Source organism: Triticum dicoccoides, chromosome 4B (genome assembly GCF_002162155.2).
Source record: "Triticum dicoccoides isolate Atlit2015 ecotype Zavitan chromosome 4B, WEW_v2.0, whole genome shotgun sequence".
Taxonomy (NCBI): domain Eukaryota; kingdom Viridiplantae; phylum Streptophyta; class Magnoliopsida; order Poales; family Poaceae; genus Triticum; species Triticum dicoccoides.
In genome coordinates this window covers 624,325,807-624,341,728 of record NC_041387.1, presented here as the reverse complement: position 1 = coordinate 624,341,728, position 15,922 = coordinate 624,325,807, and positions in this window count along the sequence as shown.

The following is a 15,922-nucleotide window of genomic DNA, read 5'->3' as shown; positions in this document are numbered from 1 at the left end:
TCTTTCTAGTTCGCATGCATATATACAGCATCTATAGGTCTCTCTCGCACACTATGTATGATACTCTAGCTAGTCCAAGCTAGATATCTTGGGTGCACTCATCGTACGCACACAAATTCCTTGGCTCTTTGCCCGTAACTCTCTCACACACCACTCTGTCGTCTCAGAGCTCTTCCCCCCTCTCTCAAACTCTCCATCCACCTGGGTCACACATACACATGCATATCTCACTCGCACTCGATAGGCCCATCTAAAACTCTATCTCTCTCCCTCGTTCTCTCTCCATCTCACACGCACACACACAATCTCATGCCTAGCTAGACAAGTATGATGGTCTCTCACTCAATTCTAGGCACACGCAGTCCCCCCTATGTGTATATGACTAGCTAATATTAGTCTACATCACAAACATGTGCATGGTCTATCTCGATTTCTCTCGGGGCATCTTTCTATCGCGCACGCACCTCCCTCGATCTCCCACCCATATAGTCCCCTCACGATCTCGAGGGGTCTCTCTATCACAAACACACCCTCTCTCTCTCCCCATGCGTCCATGCCATCCATGTGTCCCTCTCGACCTTTGTTCCTTGTTGGCCAGAACTCTATTGGACATGTGATACAGGGGTGTCTCTCTTCATTGCAAACCATCACACACTAGCTATCTTCGTGTATCTCCTCGCCTCGCTTTTCCATCTCGGAGATGCATGCGTGATATGTTCGCATAAGAAATGAAAAAACACACACTCTCTCTAATTTATCGTTTGTTGTCACTTTCTATTTCACACACATACTCTTTTTGCAGACTTACTCATTCTCCTTCACACGCACTTGATCTGCCTCGACTTAGGCACTCTCCTCGGTCCATAGCATATAGATTTATTGAAAAGTCAAACATCACAAAGTTTGACCATGTACATGGAGAAAAACAATTACATCTAGTACGGCAAACATATACCATTAGATTCACCATGGGATGTAGTTTTGTATGATGTATATTTGGTATTGTAGATATAAATAACATTTGCGTAAAACTGATCAAAGTTTCCAAAGTTCGACTTCTAAAAAATTTACATGCACTGCATTATCGAGCGGATGGAATATCTCTTTCCTCCTCTCAGCTATCTGACGCACCACTCAGCCTTATCGGGGCTCCTCAATGTCTCCCAAACTTTATTGGTCAGTTTGGTTCGTGATGTGACCCTCATGCCTTGATGGCCAGTACTGCCTGGTGTGGACGTGAGATGTAAAATATTTCTGCCTGGCCAGGCTTGTGTGGTGCTGAAGCGTTTGGTTCATGCCTGGGCCAGGCAAAGCATCAACGTCCCATCAATCAATCCATGAAAAAATTATTTAATGCTAATATCCATCCATGTTACTGTTAGCCTCGTGGCCGCACGACCAGGCACGGCCAGGCGTTCGAAATCGGTCGCCTGGGCCAGGCTACTTGCAGTGTCTGGAGTCCAGCCAGGCTAATTAAAGTGCAAGGGAACCCATGCCAGACGGGCTTTCTTTTTCACAGGGTAGCAACCAAACAAGCGTGCATGAAATCCAGCCACAACCCCAGGCCAGGCAAAAGATGCTCAGGACGCAAGCCAAACTGACCTTATATCTCCCTGGTTCACACATACACATGTCTTGCTCACGCTATACATATAGAACCATCCAACACTCTCCGCCCTTGTTCTCTCTCCATGTGACACGCACCCCCTTAAGTACCATAATCCCTCACTCCATCATAGGCGCAAGTACTCCCCCCCTCCTAAGTATGATTATCTCTTACTAGCCATCAGGAACACACGTATTGTCTCCTTCCATCCATACGTCTATCTCGATATCTCTCGGGGCATCTTCTATCATGCACACACCTTGTCACTCGATCTCCCACCCATGTAGTCCCATCACGATCTCTAGGGGATCTCTCTATGACAAACATACACTCTTTCCTGCCCATGTCTGCATTTTCTTCGTACCTCTCTCTCGACCTGTCTCCCTTGTTTGTCAGACCCCTCTTGGCCATGTGCTAGGGGTCTTGCTCTCTCGGTTCCAAACAACCACACACTATCTCCTCACCTTGCCTCCGTTATCGAAGATGCATGTGTGATATGTTTGGATAAGACACACATGCTTTTTCTCTACTTTTATCGTGTGTTGTCCATGTCTCTTTCACACACGCACACACACTTGTTTCAATCACTCTCTGTCTCTCTCTCTGTCTCTCTCTCTCTCTAGTTAGGGACTCTGTCACGTCCATAAGCATATGGATGTTTTGAAAAGTCAAACCTCAGAAAAGTTTGACCAGGTATATGTGGAGAAAAATATTTACATCTGGAACGATCATTAGATTCATCACAACATGTACTTGCTTCATACTATCATTTGTCTTTGGTATTGTAGATATAAGTAATTTCTTTATAAACTTGGTCAAAATTTCAAAAGTTTGACTTTAAAAAAAATGTTGGAACTACATTATTGAACGGAGGGAGTAGCTCTTTTTCTCTCTCTCTCTGCTATCTCTCACGGGCCTCCCCTCTCACTCGAACTCTCTATACCGACGGATTATACGCTCACTGTGTCAGCGTATAGCTCCGTATATTGTTTAGTTGACCGGTCAACCAATCCACATGCGACCTTGTCAGCTCGTGTTCTGTATCTTCATGTGCTAGCCCATGTGGCAGTGGGTGAAAATAAGTAAACTAGATGCCCATCTGACATGCGGTGAAGTAAACAAAGTTGAAACCACTCGGGGTAGCACCCCACTCGCTAGTAAATTGAGGGTGCATTAAGGACACACTTCTTGCGCGTGAAGGACGTACTCGCACACAATTCACCACTGCGCAGCGGCATGCACAGAAGGACGCACTCGTGCACACCCAACACACAACACACACCAGCACACGTGTACACTGGCGTCGCCGCCGGTAGAGATGGATGGCAAGGCAGCCAACAAGCGGAGGCGGCTTGAGCCAAAACCGCATCCGGCGAGCCTGGACTTCATCAGCAACCTCCCCGACAACATGCTGCTTGTCATCATCGGCCTCCTCCCCACCAAATCTGCCGTGCGGACCGCCCTACTCTCCCGGCGGTGGCGCCCCTCTGGTGCTGCGTCCCCCTCAACCTCACCATCGATAGCTGCCTCTGCAACGGGGATTGCAAACGCATGGCCACAGTCTCCAAGATCCTTTCATCGCACCCTGGGCCAGCCAGACGCCTTGACATCCGCATGTTCAGTACCAACTGCAAGGTCCAACCCAAGTTCGACGAATAGTTCTTATCCCCCGCCATAGATCAGATGGAGGAGCTCAGCTTTGAAGGTGTAAGATGTCGCTCTCTGCCGCCGTCCACGCTCCACCTCACGCCAATGCTGCGCCGCGCCAGCTTCAGCTCCTGCTATCTTCCCCAGAGTAATGCCGCGCCCGCCCTTCTTCTCCCTCAACTCAAGCAGCTCGACCTCTTCGACGTTGTCATCTCGAAGAAGGCTATGGAGCACCTGCTCCACAGCTGTACTGTGCTTGAGTACCTTCGTCTTGAGCAGATCCACGGGTTCATTAGCCCCCACATCGCCTCGACGAATCTCCGATGGATTATGTGTATTGCTGGCCTCGCAACAAGACATCAATTGGGAAGAGATCACTCTAGCTGTTCCACGTTATGGTCATTGAGAATGCGCCTTTCCTTGAGAGATTGCTTGTATCAGATCTAGAAGGTCCAACAAAAATCAGGGTCATTGACGCGCCGGAATTGACAGCATTGGTGTACTCGTCTGCCAAATTCTCTGAACTCTTTATTGGATCTGTAATCGTTCAGGTACAACACTCATCTTCTTCTCCGTCTTCTTGAAATTCACATTTGTAAATTTCTTCTTGATGTATTTACGACCGTCTTCCAGAAAATGATTCCCACAAGCTTGACCCAGTCCATGCGCACAGTGAAGATCTTGGCACTAAAATCTATCGGCACCAATCTGGATTAAGTTGTTGGATTCCTTACATGCTTTCCATGCACGGAGAAGCTACTCATCGAGGTGAAACTTCTTTCCTATAAGTAAACGGTAATCACAACGTAGCTCAATTTTTTTCATAATTTTCCCAAATTACGATGACAAGTGTAGAGTTCAAAACTCATCTACGCACTGCACCGAAAGAAATGTTTTTAGTATTTTTTCTCACGTGATCACCTGCATCATTTTTATACTGTACTACTATAGTAGCCTAGGCTAGTCATAGTGGAAAGTAACTTAGACTAATCCAGTAACTCTATGGTTACCCTAAGAGCAAGTACTACCTCCGTCCTGGTTCACTCTTCCAATTTTGTAATATCAAAATTTGACCATAGATTTAACTGACAAAATGTTAATGCATGTCACTAAGAACTATATCGTTGGATTCGTATTTGAACATAATTTCAAATGGTGTAATTTTTAGTGACATGCATTGGCATTTTCTTAGGTAAATATATGGTCAAAATTTTATACTAAATACGAGGTAGTATTCCCTCCGTCCCAAAATTCTTGTCTTACATTTGTTTAGATACGGATGTATCTAACACTAAAATGTAACTAGATACATCCATATTTAGACAAATTTAAGACAAGAATTTTGGGACGGAGGGAGTACAAAAATGGGCTATGTAGGCCAAAACACGTGCCAAATTCACTTGTGATGCATTTGGCATCGATGCCCCTCCATTGCTCACCTGGTGCCCCAATCTGGATCACCTACTTTGCTCTGGTGCCAAATTAACTCACGCAATGAAAAAACACTGCGTGGGAGAGAGATAGGACCGAGGCAATAAAAAAACACTTGTTTGGGAGAGTGAGAGGCTGGTGTAGTTGGTTTGATTGATTTGTTTATACATGTGGGTCTGTGTGCATAGCGGTGCCAACTCTCTCACATCGCGAGAGTGGTGCCAAAATCTTTTGATTTGACATCGATGCGTATTATGTGGCATATTTTGCGAAATATGGCATCGGCCACATAGTGGAAGGCAACAAATGCCCAAGCTCTTCACGTGCTCCTAGTAAAATGAGAGGAAACAGAAAGAGAGAGAGAGAGAGAGAGAGAGAGAGAGAGAGAGTGAAAAAATATCACTAGCCAGCCAACCCTATCGTATGAGCGAATGGTATTGGTACCTCTTGATGACACGACAATCTTATACAGCTAGCTGCTCTAATATGTTCTCTTCTTTTGCAGATAAAAAAAGACCCAAAAGTGAAAAATGTGCTGAACTATAACAATCTCATCGAATGCCTTGATCTCCATCTTACAGAAATTGATTTGATTGACTACCGAAGCAACACATTTGAGATTAAATTGGCTAGGTTCTTTGTTCTGGAGGCAAGTGTGCTCAAGGTAATGAGGTTCGGCGTTCTCTGGTGCAACAACGAATGGCGTGCTGATCACCGCAAGTGTCTAAGCCTAAATGACAAAGTCTCCGCAGAAGCTGAATTTGTTTCTGAAACATCAAGTGGCCAGAGACTCGAAAACTTATTTGCCCATTAGTGACTTGTCAGGGCGGTGGATTTTAGTTTGTACGATAATGCTGCATCCACCTAAAGTAACGAAAGTTCTTACGTAAACTTCCTAGTAATTCCCTCTTCGTAGGTGCAGCATTACTCCTAACATTTGTAATATCATTTTGAAACTTGTAATATTGCCGTGTCCTATTCCTGCGTTTTCAAAATCCTGCGAATCAAACAGGTCCAGAGTTGGTGATGATGTTGTGCCTCCCATCTTTCACCAATAGCCGTCGGATCTAGATCTGACGCATACAAACCAAGCTTATCCATTTTTACAAAAAGATGCCTGCACTTGTTCCCTATTTACAAACAACTCCTTTTCTCTCACAATTAGCCTTATCTCCTCCCCACCACATCTAGAAGGCCGTGGAAAAATCTGGCGCGATGGCCAATGCCGGCGCCGTCCACCCCCAATCTTGGTGTTCCGTGCAATGCACGGGCATCTACGCACGGGAAATTATGTCGAACAGGGCTAGTTGTAAGCAGGCTAGCTCTACAGCCATGATGATAGTGACTGCAGTCGGTGAGGCTACCTATGGTATGCCGAACACGGCGCCTATACTCAAGTGTCATCTCTGGCGCAGGGTCTTGTCACTTCACTATGAGGAGCAACACGTAATAATTCGACCAACAGGTAGTACAATGCTAGTACTCCTACCACATTGGTAGTACTACTACTGGTACTAGTAGCACCACGGTCTGGATTTAGGAGTACTACCAAGTCCATCTATATTTTTGTATTTGACTAGCAATATCTAGTAATGCATGTCACAAAAAATGTACTACTCCCTCTGTAAATAAATACATGGTGTATTATTTTATTCCTATCGGCGAGAGAACTTAATGTCTTTTTGCTAACTAAACACTGCATGTCATGTTTGGTAGTCTCAAGTCATTAAAAGCATGCATGGCCCACATCTCTCATTGGTTGATATGTCACGAAATAAGAAATAAGGAGGGAGTTAATGCACCGTGCCTAAGTGTTTTGGGATTATTTTATTTTCGTAAGGTGACTTACACAACATTTTCGTTTACATGCATTAACATTTTATTAGTTAAATCAAAGGTCAAAACTTGGCGCAAATGCAAAGGGGACCAATAAACCAGTAAACATCAAACTTCTCTTGTTTGGCCCCAACTAGATGTCCGGAGAGATGACTATACTGCACCGGCTCGGAGGGGGACGCAGCTTCAGTGACTTACTGCAACTACCTTTGGGTGAATGACACGTGGGCCCAAGGGGTGGCTGGCCCACCTATCATACAGCCAAAGGCAGGTGTAGTAGAGGGCCGAGGAGTAGTACGAAATCCTACGCACCTAAGCACGCTAACCAAGGGCAAGAGTGATTACTCGAATCGCAAGATCAGTTGACTAGAAGCTAAGCTTGACCCATGGAGGCGATGAGCGCGAGCATCAGCCGTCTGTGCCAGATGGTCCATGACGCCGGCCTGTGGCCCGACACCGAGGAACGTCTCCAGGTATTGCTTGAGGCCGCCAGGGCGAGGGGCCGCTTGGACGACAACTTCGTCTCCTTGTTCGACGAGGTCCTCGTCGGTTTCCTCGACAAGTTCACCGTCGTCAAGAAGCTCGCGGACGACTTTGACATACGCCTCTAGCCGATGCCCCAGGCTCTGCGATGCCCGCCACCCTCAACGCCCATTATGGTGACAACCTCTTCGATGCACTGGTGGCCCTACGACTGCCTGCCGTCGCGCCGGAGAAAGTCCACCTCGAGGTCGCGCTCGCCGCGCAGCGCCTGGCGCAGCAAGACACCATCGACATAATCACCCACATCTATGCGCAAATCGTCCGCAAGGACTACTACATGCAAGAGGAGGACGATAGGACGCTGGCCTTCTTGGACAACAAGGAAACCTTGGACGGCATTGTTCAGAAGCACGTTGAGCTTGCCGCCAACGCCGCTGCTCCACACACGTCGGTTGGTGACCCGACGCACTAGGGCGTGAGGATGTTGTTGATGGATCCGTATGTATTTTTATCTTTCCGTCAAATCCATGTAGTAGTATATGGTACTACTAGTAATTATCTTACCTTTCGCATCAACTTCATAATTTTCGTACGTACTCCATGCATGAACGGCGCCAGAACCAAACTTCTCATTACTCTAGGCAAAATCATTATTTTCTATCTGTCGATCGCGCCATAGAGCAGAACCAAATTTTACAAGTTACGAGTTCAAAAGGAAAAGCCTGCCATGTTTGCGTCGCACCCCCACACGGTTGGTCCGGCACACCGCTCAAGGGGGAATGCGTGCGGTGTTGCATTTTCACTTACAAGTGGGACTTCGGTTGAGCAAACCGACTATCGGCAAACCTCCACCCCACCACGCGATGGCTGAGAAAACAGGAGGGAGAAGAGATGGATGTAGAACAGAATCCAAGAAAATTGGTGTCGGTTGGGACTCGTGTGGGTGGCGTGTGCCGTAATGGTAGACATGAATGCTAGTTATGGCCCATGCGACCCCACTATATCGAGCCTATATCGAGGTACGTAGGACAAATTTCCTAGAGTCCGTGCTCAGCCCTCCTCTATCTCTCTTCTCAGCCAGCCAGCAGACGCACGGAGCCCATCGTCTGTTTGCTCACATCCGGTCCCACATGTCAGTGAAAACACAAGAGGACCCACTAAACCTGCACATCTTTCACCTCGACGTGCTGGTGATAAAAAATAAATCCAATAAAGCTCTTCGGTGGCCGCTTTTGGAGTTACTCAAGAGTAGTCAGATTCTATTTATAGTTTAACCCAAGATGCACATCACGTGGCTTCAACTACCACTCTATTTTCTTGCATGACATGACCTGGATGCTGGATGTCCCATGTGTCGGCAAAAGGAGGAACAACCCAACCAAATCTTCGGTTGTGCTCTCGGATTAGACTAGTTGTGCTAACTTAAAAAAAATATTGTGTACTCCCTCCATTCCAAAATACTTGACTTCCATTTGTCCAAAAATGGATGTACCTATATACTAAAACATGTCTAGATACATCGATATTTTGACAAATAGAAGACATGTATTGTGGAATGGAGGGAGTAAAATGGATGCAACTTTTTGTATTGGGAAGAAGAGTATATCTATATATTGATAGAGCACAATTTAGTAGATGTTCTAGCACTTTTAACTAGCATAGAGGCTAGATATGAGACTAGTGCACTTGTTGACACTCCTACTAGAATAGAGGCTAGACATGAGACTAGATGCGAGGAAGCAACGTCTACTTCTTTACACTCAAAGAAGAAAGAAGCACGCAAGATCGAGCCTCCGCAGATCAACAATGAATGCATCGAGAAGGCACTAATCCAACTTACAGGAGCATTTATGGAAGTTGGATATCTTCTAGAGGAGTAAAATGTATTCTTGTGGTTCTTGTTTTCTTTGGTCTTGCTTTTCTAGTCAAAATTATCATTGGAGTTTGTGCAAAACGGAGGTCCGTTTGGGGTCGTGCGTTGGAGTTGGCCTTACAAGTGGGACCGCAGTTGAGGAAACCGACTATCGGCAAACCCCCACCTTGTCCGCCGCGCGATGGATGAAGTTAGAGAAACGACGAGGTTGAAGAGATTGCTCTAGCACGGACTCCAAGAAATAATATGGTGTCAGATGGATGTCATGGTGGTGGCGTGTGCCGTACTCCTGGACGTGAATGCTTGTTCTGGCCCATGCCACCCTACTCCTACTACTTACTATATAGTACTAGTATCGAGGATTCAAGCTGCTGGTTACATACAATGAACACATTAATGGCTACAGTAAAAACACCCGCCCGACGCGCGAATCATGTGAAGCTAGTACAAATAGTGTACTACTATTGTTGATTGGCCTCATCCGATAACCTGTTGCAATGCACGTACAATTATGTATTCAAAAAAATATTTTTTGCCTCGTCGCACCATTCACTCAGAGAAGCGACTCGAAAGCCATTCATAAATTTAGTAAGTTTATCACAGGCATATCATTTTATTACATACAAAAGGTCATCAACCCACATCAACGACGAGGATACATTATAAATACTAAAGTTTTCACCACACAACAAATAACAAGCAATGAAATGAACTTCAACTCAAGCATTCCTCAGCGTTGGAAACGCTTGCTTTGAATCACAAGTGATTATCTGGGATGGGCCATCCATTATCGATCTGGAGACCAACGCAGGACTGATCATCCAGGCTGAAGCGACCTACTATATGAGTACCGGGGTAGGGAACCACACAAATGTCCAAGGTATAGACACAATTGCTTCTCATAAATGGTAGTAACGTTGTGTCAACAGCAGTTGGATCGCCTTTCACCATCATTGGATAGTTTTGTCCAAGGAAGAGCGAGTTTTCTCCAAGACTATCAATTCTGTACCAGGGAGAAGGAGTTGGCGCTAGCACACTAGTATCCATCCAGAGTACCATGCAACGGGTGCTGGAATAGGTCCAGAGAGTGCGACCATGGGAGACTACACCTGCTTCCTTAGTAGTAACATCATCAGTGGGCTATATACACACAAGAAGAGGTGATCCATCCGTGTACAAAAAATGATTTTTGAGCAATATCCATCCAGTCAAACCACAAAGGACGGCAACAAGCTTGTCGAAGATAGCAACAACTTCATAGTTGTTGTAATTCCAAGAGCGACTGGGAACTCGACAAATTGCTATCTTTCGTAGACGACAGTCACCATGATCGTATTTGAACGTGCATACAATACCGGTGTGCTCAACCTCTGGGCAGTATGCTGAGATTTTTGGAAGTGGAACCCGGTCACGAGTGTACACATTCACAAGTTCCCACTCGCAGTTGGACCCAATGTAAACAACCCAATCTCCATTTGCGCCTGCCCAAGCCTTACCCTCAAGCGATGGCATCTTAACATCATACGTATCATTATCAAGTGGCATCAACTTGCACAAGGCGAGGCCTCCGTTGTCCCCACGCCAGTCATCAGGGTCACGTCGAAGAAGATAGGGGAGATCAAACCGCTCCTTGACTCTTGGGTTCCTTGTAATGATGTTATTAGTTGAGTCAAAAATGGGCTTGAACGGACCTGCCATGCTAGCCGAGGTGATGATGTCGCACCGATCAATGAGTTCCTCCTCCACTTTCATCTTTCAGACCGGGGAAAGAATAACGGGGTCATTTCTGGCCTGTTCCCTCCATGGAGAAGACGATCGAACAATGGCAGAAGAAAGGGTGAAGGTCTGAAGGAAATTGGAGGAGGGAGAGGAAGAGCGTGCGACAACAGTTCCAAATCAAGAGGGAAAGGCGAAGAGTCGATGGACGGTTGCCAGTTTGCCATGGTTCACGAAGAGGCGCCCCGGCCTACACGTCCGTTCGGAAATACTACTAGTAGAAAAGGACTTGCCGTCGTCTCACTAATATGTTGGAACGGGACCACATGTCAACGAAACATGGTGTGTAATTTCTCATGTAAAATGCGATCTGGCCGCGTTGGCCCGAGGTGCCGCATTAGTTATCGACCTTTATTTTTTTAATGGCGTGCCGTTCAGTTTTGAAGCACGACTAACTGGTACTGTATGGAGAGAAAATATAAACTACTCTACCACTACTGCACCTCCAGTACTAGTAGTATAAAAAAGATATATAGGCTGGAGCTTCAGCGCTTTCTTGCTAAGGGTTGTCCACTTGCTTCTCACACTACCACCCTCTCTCCGGATCTAAAAAAGACGGCTGTCGGTGTCAAAACTGGCGGATCTCAGGAAGGGGGTCCCGAACTGTGCGTCTAGGCGGATGGTAACAGGAGACAAGGGACATGATGTTTTTACCCAGGTTCGGGCCCTCTCGATGGAGGTAAAACCCTACTCCTGCTTGATTAATATTGATGATATGGGTAGTACAAGAGTAGATCTACCACGAGATCAGAGAGGCTAAACCCTAGAAGCTAGCCTATGGTATGATTGTTGTTCGTCCTACGGACTAAAACCCTCTGGTTTATATAGATACCAGAGAGGGCTAGGGTTACACAGAGTCGGTTACAATGGGAGGAGATCTACATATCCGTATCGCCGAGCTAGCCTTCCACGCCAAGGAAAGTCCCATCCAGACACGGGATGAAGTCTTCAATCTTGTATCTTCATAGTCCATGAGTCCGGCCAAAGGTTATAGTCCGTCTATTCGGACACCCCCTAATCCAGGACTCCCTCAGTAGTCCCTGAACCAGGCTTCAATGACGACGAGTCCGGCGTGCAGATTGTCTTCGGCATTGCAAGGCGAGTTCCTCCTCCGAATACTTCATAGAAGATTTTGAACACAAGGATAGTGTCCAGCTTTGCAAAATAAGTTCCACATACCACCGTTGAGAGAATAATATTTGCACAAATCTAATCTGCTGATGTATTCCGCAGCGTGACATCACGCCACTGCCAAGCCTTTATTCGAATCGTTTTACTGTCCCACCTCAGCGCGTTTAGCGAGGCGGTTTCCTTGGCACGTCTTGTCGAAGCAGAGATTGTGTCCCCTTATTCCGGGATTCTCATCAATACGGGCGTGGGTAACCCAATCGTGCCTGTTGGTATGTCTCCTCAATCGAAGGCGAGTCCCAAACGGTCACGGGGAGGGCTCTTGGTATTCAACCTCTTTATAAAGAGACCAAGGCTCGACTCCTTTCTTTCAATCTCAATCGAATCCGCCTCTCACCTTGAGTTCCAACACCCAAAGCTATAGATTAAGGCACTTCAGACCTCCGATAATGTCTGGCTCCGACCTTCAAGGCCGGTGGATGCCTTCCTCCGTTACAGAAGAAGACGTGCTAAAGCTAAGAGATGACAGGTATCTAACCAGCGAAATCTCGCATAGGCTGCCTGCTCAAGGGAAGGTTATTCCCACTCCCAAGCCTGGTGAGAGCGTGGTGTTCGCGTCTCACTTCCTTCGGGGGCTAGGCTTCCCGACTGACCCCTTCATGAGGGGGCTCATGTTTTATTACGGGCTGGAATTTCACGACTTGGCTCCGGAGTCCATCCTCCATATCTCATCGTTCATTGTCGTGTGCGAGGCCTTCCTCCGTATTACCCCTCACTTCATATTGTGGCTTAAGACCTTCAAAGTAGAGCTGAAGATGATCAAGGGGCAGCACACGGAGTGCAGAGGGGCTGTCATAAGCAAGAATGCTGATGCTCTATGGCCCGAGGGCTCTTTTAAAGAGGAGTTCAGCTTATGGCAACGAGAGTGGTTTTATATCACAGCTCCCAGGGGCACCAAGTGGGTGGCGCCACCTGCCTTTCGCTCGGGTCCCCCACCACAACTAGCGTCATGGGTCAATAAAGGGTTTAACTGGGGGCCATCCAAGGACGTGCCCTTGTTGCATGGCCGCATTCGAGATCTCCTAGAAAGACACATCAATCTGGTCATAGTGACGCAGGTCATGTTGATTCTCCACATCCTACCCTGCAAACATCGCCCCCTCCGCCTGTGGGAATTTAATCTGGAGGGACCACGAGCCCTCCAACATTTTGTGGGCGCGACGCCCATGGAGATGTACAAATTGTTCTTCGGATCACAAGAAATGTGTCCGGACTCGTCCGAGGACGCAGGTCTGAGCTACAATCGCCCGGATACTCAAGTAAGTAGCCCTGTACCCGGACACGATATCCGTATATTTATCATAGAATTGCCCTTAAAAGATCTGTCCCTTAAACATGAGTGGATAGCGAAAGCAAAGCTAATCAGGTGTCCGGCCCCCCTCCCTGAGACTACGCCGGATCCCATGTTAACCGGGATGCTGCAGGTTGCGCCTTTGGAAGAAGGCGAAGAGGGGAACAAGGAAGCTACCGCCTCCCGAAGGAGGCTATCAGGAAAGGAGGAATCGAGAATTCCTCTAACCAGGGGAAGAAGAGGACCGCCTCTGAAGACCCGGAGACCATGGTCTCAAAGCGGGGAAAGAAATCTTCGTTAGAGGGTCCGGCGCCGGGGGATGCCTTGGTCGCATTGTGCCCCCAAGGGGACCAGCCCTCCACCGAGCCGTAAGTAAAGAGGGGAGTTTTAAAATGAGAGTCATCCTTATTTTATTTCTAAGGAAGATAACCTAAATTTTACCTTGTAGTTCGGATCTCAGCCCTTCTCAGCAGAGCTCATCTTCAGGGGATCTTCGTCCGGACATGATGGAGAGCGGAACGCATCCCTCTGTCGTACCGCCTTGCGAGGCAGGCGACCCTGAGGTGTCGTCACAGAGGTTTTCTCCGAATGCGGCAGGGCCGGAAGGCAGTCGTATGGCCTCCCAAGGCCCTCCGTGTCTGGCCTTCAAAAAAGGCCATCGGACGAGTCTGACACCGTCTGGTGCACGGTCGGAGGAGCTGAAGGATCTGCTCAGGCGAGCGTCTATCTCAGAAGAACACCGTGCGTTGATGGATACGGTGATTGGAAGGATTTCATCCGCGAAGAGCGGGTTGTACGAGGCCGTCAATAGTTTACTGACAGGTTTTGAGGTACGCGAAATGATGTACCTTTTGACTGATCCGCATATATAAGATGCGCCCTGTATAAATAGTAGCCCCTGAGACTCTGTGCGTTGCCAAAAATGACGGCGCGCCGAGGATTATAATACCAGGTATAATATGTCGCCTTTCCTATGTAGGTGGCGAAGTGTCCGGTGGCTAGCCGGACTGATGAATTTGCCAAGCTAAAGCGGCAACTTGACATGGCAGATGCCGACGCCGCGCTTGTCAACAAGCGGCTTGACGAGGCACAAGGTATGTAATTTCTCCGAAGACACCTGGTAAGAGGAGCTTGATGCCCGTGCCTTACAACATGTGTGCTTGATGCAGATGGTGCCGCTGCCATGGAGAACCTTCGGGCGGAACTTGCCTGAGCCAAGGAGCAGGCCAGGAAAAGCGATGCGGCTGCCTTAAAAGCGGCTGAAGAGCTGAAAGCCGAACAAGCTGCTCACTGCCAAAGCAAGAAGGAAATGGCCGAGATGGCTGTAAAGTTGAAGAATGCTGCCGACCGCTGCAAGCTTCTTGAAAAAGCAGATCTGGCGTCACAGAAGGACCTAGAGAAGGCCGCTACCGAGGCCAAGGATACTCGCTCTGCGATGAGAGCTATGAAGGAGGAGCTACGTCAGGCCGGAGATATCACGGCTGGAAAGCCCTTTATGCTGCGGATGAAGTTCGGGGATCCTAAATATGCTCCGTTGGACCGGCTATGGAGTGCGGCGAACACTTATCTGGACTTGGCGGTGAGTGCCGCGGACACGGCCGAACACTTCCGAGATCAAAAGGACCACGAAGTGGAAAAGCTTTTTTGGTCACAGTTCCACAGTCCAGAGCGCCCACTCCCATTAACCGATCGTTTGGCCGCATGGGCGGAGCTGAATAGGTTATCCGGACTCGCCATGAAGTATGTCGTGAGTCATCTGTGTTCGGAAAGGCCCGAGCCGAAGAGTTATTTTAGCTTGGTGCAGCAGTTCCTTGGTGCGGTGCCACATATTAATGCAATGAAGAGGTCAGCGTGCATAGAGGGTGCGCGGATGGATCTTGCCCGTATCAAGACATACTGGGCGGAGATGAAGGCCATCGCTGTTGCATCCCAAGATTCGGAAGAGAGCCGAGTACCTGCCGAGCACTATTTTCAGGAAGTTCTGCAGGGCGCTCGTTTAATAGAGACGCAGTGCTCGAAGGATATTATGTTCGAATAACATGTATTATTGTAAAACAATGTTTCGATGGAATATAAAAGCTTTTTATACTTGTGCCTTCAAGAATTAGAATACCTCCTGTGCAGCTGTTATGTATATGTGTATATAACCTGAAAGATGGCAGTCTTCGGCTTCAGCCCCCACGCATATAATGCGGGTGTGTTCGCAGAAGGCGCATTTTCACACTTGATCCAATGTCTTGGTCCTATTAAGGAGGTGATAGCGCAGCGAACTAGGCAACCGGACTATAATGCTTTATCACTTTCACTTAGCCATAGGAGTTTGACAGTGGGGCTACTATATAGCCCCTAGGGGCACCACGCTCACCTGAATTCAGGGCGCGTGTGTGCCTGGCAGGGAAACGGCCCTTCGTTAATGCGGAGGAATCCTAAAGATTCCGGCGGGTCATCGAGTGGTTGACCAGTCTCACGCTATATCATGACAGTCAGTTTTCGGCTTTCTCTACTGAGGTGCTCGCCTGGCCGAACTGGGGCACAATCGCAGTAGTTCTCCTGGTGCCGCCTTAGCCGATAGAGCAGAACGTAAGGCAGCAAAACGCAGGAGTCGGGCAAACCCAACATTTGACCAAAGACATGATCCGGAGCTGATGCATATAAGGCCAAACTCGCGATGCCAAACACTCCCTAAGGTATTCGGTCTTTATGAAAATGGGCTGAACAACACCCTTGGTAAGAAGCCCCTGGTGTCCAGGTACGCGCAAAATTCTGACGTGGCCACATGCCAAGACGCCAG